The 15031-nt window shown below is 35.5% G+C and overlaps 1 pseudogene; it reads left to right on the top strand.

Moving 5' to 3' along the window:
• The first annotated feature begins 215 nt into the window (after positions 1 to 215).
• Positions 216 to 14580, top strand: LOC120206879 (annotated as a pseudogene).
• Positions 14581 to 15031: the final 451 nt, after the last annotated feature.

Genomic DNA, 15031 nt, shown 5'->3' with positions numbered 1-15031 from the left:
GTTCAGCTTTCGTATGCAAGTTTGGAAAAAATATTAAAAAAACACAAATAATATATACTTGCCTATCACGTGCATTATTTAGAGGAAAAATTGAAATCATATTTGATTCAGTGAAATTGAACGGCTACCATATAAATAAAAAAGATCTTTGTTTCTGTATAAAAGGAGTTTGCGCCACCGCTATAATGCCATGTAACACCCGTTTTGCTCATTTTGCCTGGCCTTCCTTTTCTCTCTCGAAGAACCAAGCAAAACGACCCTTCCATTTCTTCCACAAACCCCAATTTGAAATCGTGTAGTTGGAAATGGAGTGGGTTCGAGGGGATACGATTGGCTCTGGAAGTTTCGGCACTGTCAATTTGATGATGCCGAAGAAAAGCTTTTTCAAATCTCCATTGATGGTGGTAAAGTCTTCTCAAACTCTCGGCTCTTTTTCTCTCCGGCACGAGAAGCAAGTGCTGGATCAGCTTGGTTTTTGCCCACAGATAATCAGTTGTTTTGGCGATGAGTTTACCGTCGAGAACGGTGAGAAGAAGTATAATTTGTTCTTGGAGTACGCTAAAAAAGGAAGCTTGGCTGACCATGTTAAGAAAAGCGGCGGAAGCTTGGCGGAATCCGATGTTAAAAGATATGTAAGGTCGATACTTAAAGGGCTAAGCTTTGTTCATGGAAAAGGGTTTGCTCACTGTGATATTAAACTTCAAAACATTCTTTTATTTGATGACGGTGATGTCAAGATAGCCGATTTTGGATTGGCGAAGAGAAACGGAGAAAAACAGAGGACGGTGGAAATCAGGGGAACCCCTCTGAATATTGCACCGGAGTCGGCTAACGGAAACGTGTACGAGTCACCGGTGGATATATGGGCACTTGGGTGTGCTGTCGCTGAGATGATCAATGGGAAACCAGCCTGGAAGCTCGAACCAGGAACAAGCGTGGCGGCTTTGTTGTTTAAAATCGGAGTTAATGATGAATTGCCTGGAATTCCAGCTGAGTTATCCGAGAAAGGAAAAGATTTTCTGGGAAAGTGTTTTGTTAAAGACCCAAAGAAACGGTGGACTGCAGACATGCTCCTGGATCATCCTTTTGTGGCTGGTGATGACGATGACACCATTGAAATGAATGGATGTTATGAAGAAGATGAAGAAACATCGATATCTCCGGGATGCTCGTTTGAAGAATTTTCAGAGTCACCGAGATGTCCTTTCCAATTTCCAGACTGGGTTTCAACTCAGTCAACAGCTTCTTCTCAAGAGAATTCAAGCTTTGGTTCTTCGTTTTCAAGTTGCGTTTCATCACCAATGGAAAGGATCCGTGAATTGGCTTGTAACAGGCCACTCGACTGGTCGATTTCCGAGAACTGGATCACCCTGAAGTAGAAGAAAGAGAAAAAATAGTTTAGTTGCCTTGATAAAAAGTTGACGGCTCTGATCCAATTGTTTGTTGTGTGGGCAATTGGTGATGATTTTTTTTTTGAGAAAATAACATCGACCAAAAATCTCATATAATATACGATTTTGATCAATTTTTTTTGGATTTGTCAAAATGACCAACAAAATCGCAATGCGATTTCTAATTCGCAACGCGATCTCCAGTATCGCAAATTCGCGCTGCATTTCGCGTTTCATTTCGCGTTGCGATAGTTGAAAATCACGTTGCGGTTTTTCATTTCGCGTTGCGATAGTTGAAAATCGCGTTGCGGTTTTCCATTTCGCGTTGCGATAGTCTACAGTGTCGTTGCGGTTTTCCATTTCGCGTTGCGATAGTCTACAGTGTCGTTGCGATTTTCCATTTCGCGTTGCGATAGTTTATAGTGTCGTTGTGATTTTCCATTTCGCGTTGTGATAGTTTTAAAAATGGTATTGCATTTGTTTCTTAAGAATTTTCTTTAAAAATGTAGTATCTGCGCGGACGTGTCGAAGACACGTATTACCACGACCACGACAACGACCCCGACCCGAGACGAGACAGCGGCGGCGCGCGAGAGTCCCCCTTGTTCTCTTTCACTCAACAAGGAAGTACAAAATCCAAACCTTAAATACCATTCCCAATATTGTTTCCAAAACTATGTGGGATTGAGCATTCCCAATAGTAATATCACGGATCTTACAGTATCATATCAAACTATATCACATAAGAAAATCTATGAGGAAGATATATTTATACAATGTTCAACTCATAAATTATTTTATCAATTCATAGATAATAGAGTCTCTTTAAATATTTTGAAAGATCATCAAGCATAACATTCAGGATCATTAGTCTCACTCAATTACTAATCACTACCTCTCCTTCAAGCACCTCACCATCCTCTCTCCACTCTTAAGTCTAATCATTGTACAACATAATTTATTAAACAAATTATCTCGATCTCGCTATCTTTTTATATATCAACACGTAATTATTTAAGTCGAATAAAATGCAAAGACTAAATATATAGAATTTGGCTTATCTTTGAATGTATAAAAAGCTGAAACTACTATAGTATTCACCATATTAATGAGCTGAACATTGTATAATATACTCTATTATCTAAGTTTGGTAATGCTCAATCCCACATAGTTTTGGAAACACTATTGAGAATGGTATTTAAGGTTTGGATTTTGCACTTCCTTGTTGAGTGAAAGAGAACAAGGGGGACTCTCGCGCGTCGCCGCCGCCGCCGTCTCGTCTCGTGTCGTGGTCGTGGTAATACGTGTCTTCGACACGTCCGCGCGAATACTATCTTTTTAGAGAAAATTCTTAAGAACCAAATGCAATATCATTTTTAAAACTATCGCACAACGACACTGTAGACTATCGCAACGCGAAATGGAAAACCGCAATGCGATTTTCAACTATCGCAACGCGGCTAATTTGCGATACTGGAGATCGCGTTGCGAATTAGAAATCGCATTGCGATTTTGTTGGTCATTTTGGCAAATCCAAAAAAATTAGTCAAAATCATATATTATATGGGATTTTTGGTCACTGAGGTTATTTTTTCTTTTTTTTATATGTAAATGATTAGGGGAACTCTGATTGGCTACTCGTATTATATACTGTACAGTCAATTCTTTACTTTTTTATAATTTGACTTGGACAAATTTTTCATTTCTTTTTCCCACATGTACGGAAAATTGAAATTTGCAGTCAGTTCCGATTAGGGCAGTAAAATATTTGATTTGAGTTTGAGTATTGTTGAGTTCGGCTCTATTTAAAAACTTTGAAATGAAATTCGAATCGACTCAAAATTTGTGACTTTAAAATTTTCAAACTCGATTAGAACTCAAAATCATGAATTAAAACTAAAAAAAGCTCGATATAAAAAAATTTAAACTTACCCGGTTAAAACTCAAACTCGAACTCGAACTAGAACCATAATATTAAATACATTTATACTATATTTGTTTTTTAAAAAAAGTCAACACAAATGTTAATATTATTAATAAATTTTTTTAAAATAAAAAATTAATATGATATTTTTTCGAATAGCTCGTAAATTTTTCGAATCGTGTATAAGATAGTTTATTACGACTCGTTCAGAACTCGAGTCGAGTCAATCTGAGTTAGTTTCACAAGCTTTCCTTCTTGCACAAGTGATGCGCGTCACTGGTTTGTTTTGGTTAGTTGATCAATTAAGTACTTCAAAATAATATGGACCTCTCTCCCCTCTTAAAATTGAGAATGGATGGGTTGTTGGTTAGGCCTTCAAACCACACTTCTATAAATTGGCTTATTCTTTGGTTTTGGACTCAAACATGTTAGCAACCGATGAAAAAGGAAAGATGGATTGGGTCGTGATTCAATAACCTTTTCAATCTTCTTTTTCTTCAAAGCTTGATTCGGGCCGAGTACAAGTTTAGCACTAAAACACCAACACTATTCAACTCCAAAATATATTTTGTATATGTATAATGTTAAGTATAAAATTTAAACTTGTTAATAGGATCAAATGGATTTAATGCTATAGATGGTTTATCATTTTTTATTTGGACTGAGAGTTTGAATTGATAGCGGATCAGTTGTTAGCCAGTGTCGAAGTTTTCAATCTTCAAGAAGAGGTAGAGAGGATAATATAAGTGAGATGATTTCATTTAGTTTGCATCCTTCTTTTGGTCAAGACCGAGAGAATTTATAGTGACCCTTAGTGTGTGTTAGTATATAGTTATATGACTACTCGTAGACTAATAGACTAAGTGAATATAGACATATGATAATGGATTTGGCTCTAATAGGACACATTGACCGTTAAAAATCATATCAATTATTCCTGATTTCCCAAGGAATAAATTAAAATCTAAATTTTGACATTATAAATATGAAAAATAAAATTTGAACACAGCATGCCTTCATAGTTAATCTATTAATGAAAAACTTCTAAAATAAATAACTTTGCCGAATATGAAGAAAAAAAATATTATGAATAGAGTCGTGATCTAACTGCATTCATATGTAAATTGATTTTTAAAAATGTCATTACATACGTGGTAAATATCGTACTGGGGAATATAAGAATTTTATGGAGGACGTTTCTATTGGAATTTTCTTTGCTTTCTAGCAAGGTAGAATAGTAATAAAAGTCTTCAACGAGAGTGACTTGACTTTTTCAAATTTTTTAAATGTAAAAAAAAATCATATATACGAGTATTGAATTATATTACAATAATTTTAGGATAATTACAAGATAATATATTCATAATTTTCTTAACTGATTAACAATATATACCTTTCCAATGTAACTCTTGAATATAAAATCTCTATAAAAATAATATATTTTTACTATTAGAGACATTTGATGGAATCAAATTTTAATTAAATTTGGAAGATGTGTCACATGATTTTTTTAAATTAATCATTGGTATATGATCTATTTGATTGACTAATCTAAATTAAATACTGTAGATGCGAGGGCGACTCCCAACCCAGTTTGCTCAATTCGCAAACGTCAGGATTCGAACCTCTGACCTTGCTTAAAAGACCTAGTGCCTCACCTAGGGGTGTGCATTATCGGATATCAGATATTATCCGATCCGAATTTTCGGATACCTAAAGTAATGATCTGTATCCTATCCGAAAATTTTGGATATCCAAATCCAATTTTTTTTTTTTGCAAAAAATTAAAAAAACAACATAATAATAAAAGCATTAATCAACATAAAATTAAAAATTTAAATACTAAAATTGATAATTTAGATATTAAACGCATAAATTATCCCATTGTTATTCACAATCTTATACTAAAATAACCCATTTAATAAGCATAAAATTAATGCTCCACTTCACTCCACGTTTTTACTATATTGTATTAAATCATAACTATTTATCTCTAATGTATATATTTTATTTTTTTATCATTTACATTGCAAATAAAATCCAAATCCAATTTCCCAATCGGAGCATTTAAGGAATTTTGGTTTCTATTTCTTTCTAAAATAGAAAATTGTACCCACCCTTATTTCTTTGGAACCTAAAAAAAGTCGTGTCCATCTCTGGGGCAGTCGCTTCAATTCAATGACCAAAATCAAGTCCTGGTCATAAACTGGAGTTGTTCAATGACTGGTTAGATACCTGGCAGACAATAATAGAACAAGGTTTTCCAAACAGTTCTGGGCTAATAATATAGCCCAATATTTTTTCGGATTTTCGGATAATCCGAAATCGGATTTTACTCGATCCGTATTCGATCTAAAAATCCGAAAAAAAATTCGGATACCCGATCCGAACTATCCAAAAATTGAAAAATGGATCGGATATCCAAATTTTCAGATCGAATCAACGGATCAAATCGATCGAATCAGATTTTTTTGCACACCCCTAACCTCACCCCACTATACCAAATAAATATTTTTTCCATAACAAAATTTAATTTTTAACTTATAATTTAAAAAAATCAATCTTAAAAAAAATAGTGACATTTTTTTTTCAATTTTACCCATTCTTTTTATTGAAAAAGCCAGACAAAGAAATGGTATTTTGGCATATGAATGAATAAACAAGATGGAAAAGTAGCGGGTATTTTTTTTATTAGTTTTTAAGACATCAGCTTAAATGCAAAAAGAATCTCAAAAGCAGCAGCAGCTTAAATTGCAAACAGCCGCTGCCTAAGATAAGTAGAGTAAACGTACTGTGTTGTTTTCCGGCTATTCCACTTTCTCCGTCGCCAAATTCCCCACAACGCAGATCAAAATTGTTTTCTCTGTGGTTCCACTTGAAATGAAGGTATGTAATTGTGATACCCTTGTTTTTCTTCTTTATTCTATCCCCTCCCCAATCCCTTTCAGATGACTTTCATGTTTTAATCTTATTTGCAGAGATTGAGTCCTTCAAATATTTCATGTTTCATCCTCCTCCATGTTTTTTTCATCTTCCCCTTCTCTTTCAGTCTCCGGGTAATTTTTAAAAAACAAACTTGTTTTTTTTATTTACAAAAAACCAAGATTGTTTTTTACATTTTTTTTCACCTTTAAACAGATCGGAGAAACATGTCCCCCTTCTTCTTCTTCATGTGACTCCGGGTTAACATGTCAAACTTGCGCCGCCAATGGGAATACCCGACCCAGATGCACTCGGATTCGACCACTCCCCCCTAAATCTAAGGTAGAGGCAGGCAGCCTCCCCTTAATGTCGTCTTGTAGGACTTTTATTTTTAACTTTATTGGATTTGGTGAATGGTTAGGTAAATGGGCCGCCATTTAACAAATATTCTTGGCTCATAACTCTTTCGCGCTCAAAGGGGCAAAGTCGGAGACTGGATCTGCTATTCTTTCACCTACGAACCAGGAGGACTCTATCACCGATTAACTTAGGGTCCGTTTGGTTCACGGAATGTAAGATTATCAGTGAGAATAAAAGATTATCAGAGAATAAGATTACTGGGAATGTTGTATTTTATGTTTGGTTGGTTTAGCATGAATGTAATATTACTGTGTTTGGTTAAAGGAATAAAAGATTATTGGAATGTATATTTGATCAAATTGTTCTTTTTATATATTTATTTTTTTAACAAGTTGAAAAATATTTATATATTTTTTTTTTAAAAAATTATATAATTTATATAATTTTTTTACAAAATTAAAAATATAAAAAAGTTTAATGGAAATGTAAAATTTTATTTTAATCCCTAAATTTCATATAAAAATTTAATTATAATTTTTTTTGTAAATCTAAAATAGTTTAAGAATAAATTTGTAATTTAACATTCGTAGAATTTTTATTATTCAATAACAGAATAAGGATATTTTTTGAAAGAAAAAAATTTAAGGGCATTTTAGTTCAAAACGTCGGTAATCCAACAATACCTAAAGAAATAGAGATAATGACATTTCCGGTAATATACACAAAAAATCTACTATTGATAATGTAAAATTACCGAAAATGACATTCTCGACCAACCAAACGAGAGAATGTAAATTCTATTCCCATGAACACGCGTAATACTTTTTTCTTTTATTTGCTTATCTATTTTTATTAGGTCTTCGCCTTCTTCTTATGAAGGTCAATGCATGGCTATTGGTTGCTTTTTCCTTAAGTTAATAAAATAAATAATTTGAATCAATAATCAGTTGGTGGACGAGATTTAAAGGTTCAAATTATGATACTTACTAATCAAATAAACAAAGTTGCAAAGAACATCTTATATTAAAGTTATGTAGTATCCAATTCTATTTAAATTAATTTAGTAATAGATCAAATAATTATAGTTATAAAAAAATCTTGGAAATATCACATTCATATAACTTTTATTACGTAATATACATATTATTATATAGATTTACACACCTAAATTTATGTCACGTCGGTCACAGTTGTGCCTGCGTTTCGATTGAAAATGAGATGTTTTTCTCGAAAAATCATCTTTTCCATTTAATATTCTCGATCAGGCACTGTTCAGATTATATTTATTGATCCAACACCCTTTGCAGAAAGGCGCGCCCCTGAAACGTGTTATACGTTGATTTGACGTCACGTGGGGTAAGACGGGACCCCTGAGGCGCGCCTTATGCTGACATGGGATACACGTGTGTAAAGCGCGGCCCCTAGGGCATGTCTTAGGCCACATAGGAGTATAGCACGGGACAGTGGTCGCGTCTTACCTTTAATTATGACACAATTATATTAGGCGCTGACCAGGGGCCGCGTCATAGCTTTATCTGATATAATTATGTAAGACGCGGTGCAGGTACCGCGTCTTGTAGCTTTTTCCGGCTATAAATACCCTTTCCCTCGGTAACTCCTCATATCTCCTCTCAACAAAAAAAAATTAATACAACAATCCGACAATCTTCTCATATTTGATTCAGAAGTTCGTGCGATTTTTTGTTACAAGGTAATTTTGTGATAATTTTTTTATTATACTTATTGTTTATTATGATTATTTGAACAATATTATATTAATTGTTGTCAATTAATTTCTGTGTTTGTAAAATTAGAAAGCAGGAGCATACGTCGAAATAGTTTTGCAGTACAAGTAATAATATAAAATTATATTATTTAAACTATTTACGTTTATGTGTACAAATTTTATTGTGTTATATTTTCATTCATATATTATTTATTTAATCGGGTTTGTTTCAGTTGTTTTTTTTACATATATAATATTGTTGCACTTTTAAACTCAAAGAATGACGCGATTTTCAGCTATTGTTTATTATAATGGTGAAATTCAAGAAGATGAAACCGGTGTTTTCGTATCAAATGAGCGTGTTAAAATATCATTCAAGAGAAACATAACTCTTGAGGAGCTGATAACAAAGATTTCGAGGAAGATTCATGTTGAAAGTAATAGAATAATGTTGTCGTTGCAGTACAGATTTCCAACATCATTGTTGTCATTAACTTATACAACGTTTGAACTTTTGAACAATGATGATGTTGAAATTATGGTTGAAGCTCAAAGTAATTATTTAGACGCTGATATTGAGATATATGCAAATTTTGTTCAAATGTGTGTTGTTCGGAGTCAATCATTAAGCTCCCACTATAGGTTGGCTGAACAAGTTGACAGCCTGACGACAATAATGTATAATGATTTTAATGCCATAATAGGGAGTCATTCATCCGTAACTCCTTACGATATGTACCGAGGTGGGTCGACGAACAATTTGTATAGCAACATCGCGTCCAGTTCAAGGGGAAGGCATTCATCTGCAAATCCCTTTAACCTTAATATGAAGATGTCATCGACGTAACAATCTGTGCAGTTTCCATTTGACACGATGACTTCAAGCTCCAGGGGGAGGCATTTGACTGCGCGCTTTTTTGATCTCAATGTCGATATGCCTTCCAGTTCAAGGGGAAGACGTGCAAGTAGTAGGTTCTTCGACCTAAATGTGGAGAGCATGGAGGAACCATCATCTCCACCAGAAGAACCGTTTTGTGAGCCTGGTGCGGATGATGCTGAGACTGGACTATTCATGCTCTGAAGTATCAATGCTCTCATGTGATAGCAGCTTGCTCGCATACACGTCAAGACTATAACCATTTTGTGGATCTCGTATACCTACTATCTGAAGTTTTTAAGGTATACGAATATGAGTTTCCTCATAGGTAATGACAAAGACCCTGATGAGGTTCAAGATTGACTTCCGATTGTACCAAATCCGAGTTTATTGAGGGAGTATGGTCGTCCAAAATCCAATCGAATTCATTGCGATATGGATATTCAAGAAAGATCTAGACAAGACAGAAGATGTGTGCATTGTAGAAACCCATGACACACTAGAAAAACATGTCCACTTCTGTTGTCATAAAGTAACAATTGATGAGGAAATGATGTAGTTGTTTATTAAATAATAATTATTGTACTTTAATTTGCATTTACTTCAAGTTAATGTTATTCGATAACCGTTGATGAAGATTAAAAAATGATACAATTATACGAGATTGGACGTTGGCGTTATATTAACGAATAACTGATATTAACAATACAATAAGTATTAAGTGGTAAATGATAACCAAATTACAAAAACTATTATTAAATGGTAATAAACAAAATTAAGCAAAATAAATTAACAAAAAGTCCAACAATTTTAACAAAATAAATTAAAATAAATCCAACCATATTAACAAATTAAAGTAAGTATTAAATTATAAATAAAAAAATTACAATAAAAAAGTCCAATAAACAACTACAATAAAAAGTACTAAATACAAATATAATAAAAAAACAAAATCTATAGATGACTGTGACGCGAATGTGTTCCGCATGTCGGTGGCTATCGGTCTCAAGGGGGATTTCTTCGTATCACTGGTTATGACTCATCGTTGTCATCATCATCACCATCATCATTGTCCTCGTCCTCGTCCTGAGCAGCTAAATTTTGTTGATTAGGAGCTGATGACAATGAAGCACCTCCATAGAATAAGGACCTTGGAGGTGTATGACTGACTATCCCACCGGCCTGCGAAAACTAAAAAAACTCATAAAACCCAGACATCGCTGAGTGTGAAAACTGTACAGGAGGTGTCTGTGTTGCGGCCATAGGTGATGAGGCTGAACCCGCCAAATATCTAGCATATGAACCCCAAGTCGGATATACAAACATATACCCATTAATAGCCTCTAGGAGGGGTCATATAACTTTGTGAAGGTGGTGGCGGCGGGGTCATAAAACAGGTGATGGTGGAGGCGGTGGTGGCATAACATATGGCTGCGGTATGTAAGTCGTTGTAGACGGTGGCTGCTGTGAAGGTCCTGCTGGTGTAGCTGAGGAAGAACCGGAAGCACCTGCTCTCCGTCCACGAGTCGGGGGACGATGATGCTGTGTTGGTGAACGTCTCTGTCGACGTCATGGAAATGTCCGCCCTCATGCATCATCGGGAAGCAGAAACGGTTTCCCGTTACTGTTGAACCAATCATAATAACCGTCAGCATCATAATAACCGTCAGCAACCATCAAGAGGTCAGTAAAAATGAGCTCTATAAGGGGAAGGCGCCGATGTCGATCCTCCCACAGCACGACCCACTCATGATGCCTCACCAGCCAATCTGTATCGGTCTTGTCGCGTCTATCTATGCTATGCAACTCCTCCATATTGTGAGGTTCTTTCGGAATTGGTTGAAAACAACCAAATTGTCGGAGCACGCGATCAGTGGAATGCCACTCGACGATCGCATAACAGATCAAAGGGATCATCACCATCCAAACATCTAATGGGCCCCTAAACTCAGGTGGAATCACCATCCTCACATCATCATTAGAATATGACACCCATTCAAACTAAAATAAATATATATAATTTTTATCAAAATAATCATCTAATTATACAACTATAATCTAAAATCGATTTTTAAACATTAAAATGCATACATGTGTGTCAGCCTTCTGATCGATTAGCACCCTAATTTTTTCTAAATCATCAGGTAGCTCCTGATGATTTTTCCTATCAATAGACCACCTATTAAAGGAAAACAAATTTTATTATAAACTGTATAAAATGATTAATAAACGAAATCAGTTTTATAATTACCTCAATAGTATCAGAAATACGAATGAGTTCTTGACAACGGGACATAAAAAGGGCAATCGATACCATGCCCAAGACTGCAGCAGCAGGAGACATCCGCCGATAGCATTTCTCCTGTAGTCAGTGGCTCGACACATCTCCCTGTACAATAAAGCCAAAATTGTCGAGCCCCAACTGAGTGATCCGGCCAGATAAAAGTCGCCAAGATGTCGCAACCACATGCAGTGAACTTGGTTGCGCGATTTATCCGGCATCAGCAACCCTATTATCAGCTGCAGTATGCATGCCCGTGCATACATTTTAACTTCATCGTCAAAGGCATACTCGCTCAACTTCCAAAAATTGGCATCTAACCAATTTAACGGTATCCGACCACCGTTAAAATTTTCAGGGACACGTCCTAAATTTTCCCGGCACAAAGTAGTCCAAGAATCCTGTGCGATCCCTGATATCACATCTCCATCCACTGGAAGCCCCAGGTGTATAGCAACATCCTCAAGTGTAATCGTGCACTCTCCGCACGGAATATGAAATGTGTGGGTCTCCGGCCTCCACCGCTCTACTAAGGTAGAAATAAGGTTTGGTTGTATCTTACAGTGACCCTGATATCTACCTATGTAACCGAATCCAGCCTCTACTAAATACGGCAAGACACAGCTAGGTATCACTAACTTAAGGTTCCTAATAAAAGGATCTAATACACGGTCATTCTCCTAAAATTAAATAATTACAAAAATTAATTCTTAATCTAATAATCATGCATTAAATAAATCAACAAATTATTACTAATAATTTAAATTAAATTAAAACGTTAAAATGTTACCATATCAGCAAAGTGTCGAGATATATGATTTATATCCAAGCGAAGTAGACCGTCTTCCATTTTATATCTGCAAAAAAATTTAATTAAGTAAAATATTAAATAAATTAAATACAAAATATAAAAAATATAATAAAATATACACTAGACAGATATTATAAAAGTATTTGAGAGAAGTTGAGAAAAACTGATAATATTTGATGTGATGAAAGTGATTGAGGATGGGGGTATTTATAGGGAGAGATTGGGGTGTGAAGAGTCGGGGTAGGTGGGTAATTATACCTAAGGCGAGCCTTTCTGAAGCGTCGCAGGAGGCGCGCCTTTCTGACGCGTGACAGATTTACAGGTAAGGCGCGACCCCTGCCCCGCGCTATACCTCTACGTGGCCTAAGGCATACCCCTACGTGGCCTAAGGCGTGCCCCATGGGCCGCGTTTTACACACGTATATCCCATGTCACCATAAGGCGCGCTGTAGGAGGCGCGCCTTATCTCACGTGACACCAAATCAACGTATAATGAGCTGTAGGAGGCACGCCTTTCTGCAAAAAGGTGTTAGATCGGAAAATATAGTGTGAACGGTGTCTGATCGAAAATATTAAATGGAAAATATGATTTTTCGGGAAAAACGCCTGAAAATTAAGTATAATTTGATATGACATGATGAGCTGTCGATTCTTTTGATTAAATTATAAGCTTTCCTTTGATCATATATATATATATATATATATATATATATATATATATAAGCTTTCCAACTAATCCTTCCCTGCATTTCACATTTAACATGCACTATGATTAGTAAGGTCCCAGAGCATACAATTTGCCCAACACCATATCACAACACTTTATTTTTATTTTAAATTTATTAAAAACTATAATTGGATTTATTTGGTTTTCTTTCTTTGGACTGATTCAACTTATTATTTTTTAATGTATAGACTCAATTTTGTTGCTTTTTTATTATTAAATATTGTGTTAATTTAGAAGAAATTAATCATCTTGTAGAATGGGGTTCGTGGACTTATGCTGGATATGTATGACTTCAATGGTGATGTATGGTTATGCCATTCCTTTGGTGGCCAATGCTTCAATGCCACAACATTTGTAAGTTCAATTGGTTCTCAAGTTTCCTGTACTTGTCAAAGATAAAAAGTTACCTTTTTCAAGTTTTTAGCTGACTGTCAGTAATTTTTTTTGTTAATTACCTACAGCAACCTGCCATTAATGTGCTCAAAGAGATACAGGCGTTTCTAGAGGCAAATCCATCTGAGATTATCACCATATTTATTGAGGATTATGTGGTATCCACACGAGGCTTAACAAGAGTTTTCAATGCATCCGGCTTAAGTCAATACTGGTTTCCGGTTTCAAATATGCCGAAGAACGGCGAAGATTGGCCAACTGTGGACGATATGGTTAAGCAGAACGAGCAACTCGTTTTTCACCTCCAAATCAGCTAAGGAGGCTTCCGAGGGGATTGCTTATGAATGGAGATATGTTGTAGAAAACCAATGTGAGTTTCACCTTCACTTTTCAACCCCTATCTCTGTGTGTATTTGGTGGGAATTAGAAGCAAATTTTAGATTCTTTTGGATGTAAAAGGCTTTTTCAATCTGAACTTGCAGATGGAGATGATGGGATGAAAAATGGTTCCTGTCCAAACCGTGCTGAATCATCTTCTATGAATACCAAATCAAGATCTCTGGTTCTTCAAAACTATTTCCCTACTAATCCGAACGAGACAGCAGCTTGCGTAGAAAATTCAGCTCCACTTGTTAGGATGCTCAACACTTGCCATAAAGCAGCTGGAGACCGCTGGCCAAACTTCATCGCTGTTGATTTTTACCAGGTTCTTCAGCTGAAACTGAATCTTATACGATCGATTTAATAAGATGTACCGATCTTAACAACTTCATTGATTTTGATGCAGAGGAGTGATGGTGGAGGAGCCGCAGAAGCTGTGGATGTCGCCAACGGACATATCACTTGCGGATGTGACAATATAGCCTATTGCAAGGTCTGTAAACATTTAATATGCTGCAACTGATGTTTCTTTAACCGTTGATTGTTGTATCTGGCAGGCCAATGCTACATCTGGCACCTGCGAAATACCGCCAATGTCGCCTCCTCCAGCTGCTACTGCAACTCCAACGACCATAGAAAATCCATCACTGTCCAGCTCAAACTTAGCTAATATGGATGCCAGACCTGTCCAACTGCGGTGGTTGTTGGCCACAATTTTGACTAAAATCCTCTTGTTACAGATATGGTAAATCACTAGTTTGCCTGTTTTTGTTTCATTTTTTTTAGATTTTAACACGACTATCAACTAGAGTTTTCTGTGTTCATGAAGATAGGAATAAAAGGTGAGTTGATATAGGGACCTTGATTTGTATTAACGATAAGACCATCCAACTATGGCAATAAAAATTTGGCAGATGGTTGTCACAAACTCACCATTATGCTCCACTTCATGGCCACCCTTTTCTCTGTCGATTAATAAAAAAAAATTGAAAAGCAAATCATGTTTATCCTTGGACTCGAGAGTCGGTCCAAGGGAAACAATTATAAAGGAACTTAAAATAAATTTACTATAAGAGATAATTAATTAAAATATTATCAAATTATATAAATTAGGTTTAGTATAAACAAAGGTGTTCAAACTATACATTTTTTCTATTTAGGTGTTTAAATTATTTTCGATCAATATAAATGCTTAACGTTACAAATATTATCATTTTAAGTTTCACGACCGTAACAAC

The sequence above is a fragment of the Hibiscus syriacus genome, unplaced genomic scaffold, assembly GCF_006381635.1.
Source record: "Hibiscus syriacus cultivar Baekdansim isolate YM2019G1 unplaced genomic scaffold, ASM638163v2 tig00014064_pilon, whole genome shotgun sequence".
In the NCBI taxonomy this organism is placed as follows: Eukaryota; Viridiplantae; Streptophyta; class Magnoliopsida; order Malvales; family Malvaceae; genus Hibiscus; species Hibiscus syriacus.
Note: the sequence above shows the minus strand (reverse complement) of the source record. Positions and strands in the feature narration are given on the sequence as shown.